Source organism: Penaeus monodon, chromosome 20, assembly GCF_015228065.2.
Source record: "Penaeus monodon isolate SGIC_2016 chromosome 20, NSTDA_Pmon_1, whole genome shotgun sequence".
In the NCBI taxonomy this organism is placed as follows: Eukaryota; Metazoa; Arthropoda; class Malacostraca; order Decapoda; family Penaeidae; genus Penaeus; species Penaeus monodon.
This window is the reverse complement of record NC_051405.1, coordinates 33,806,739-33,807,338: the sequence shown is the minus strand read 5'-3', so window position 1 is coordinate 33,807,338 and position 600 is coordinate 33,806,739.

The following is a 600-nucleotide window of genomic DNA, read 5'->3' as shown; positions in this document are numbered from 1 at the left end:
TGAAAAAGTATTTTCAAGTTTATATGTATTGCTAACGCATGTAGAGTTTTGTTTAGACACACATTGAGATGCCAAGTGTTTATGCTTTACCGCGTATATTGTTATTACTTTTGTCGATGCGGTTCCTTTGTTGTTGCCTTGTGTCTGTGCTGTTGTATTTATTGTTTATGTTCTGTGTGCATGTGCTGCCACTGATTAGATGAAAAGTATATATTTCTGTGCAAGTAATTAGGCGAAATCACGTTACATACCATAGCCTTATACAAAAATCGAACACATTATGTTGGTGAATATATGATACATTTTAGAAAATTATAGACAGACAGAGAGAAAGAGAGACTGGGGGAAATCTTTACACATATAACTTCCTCTAACGGTCATAACTGCAAGATATGCAACGAACTCGTAATATATCCCAAGAGTAAGTTTAACCCTAATTTACTAGACGTAATAGTTGACAAATCATCACGAATCCCACTCACACCTAATCTTGCAAATTTGCCATTTCAGCAAATTAACTGCTAAATTCCAATGAAATTCATATCAATTACATTACTTAAAGGAAAAGTCCGGTCTTTTAAAAACCATGTTATTTGGTTG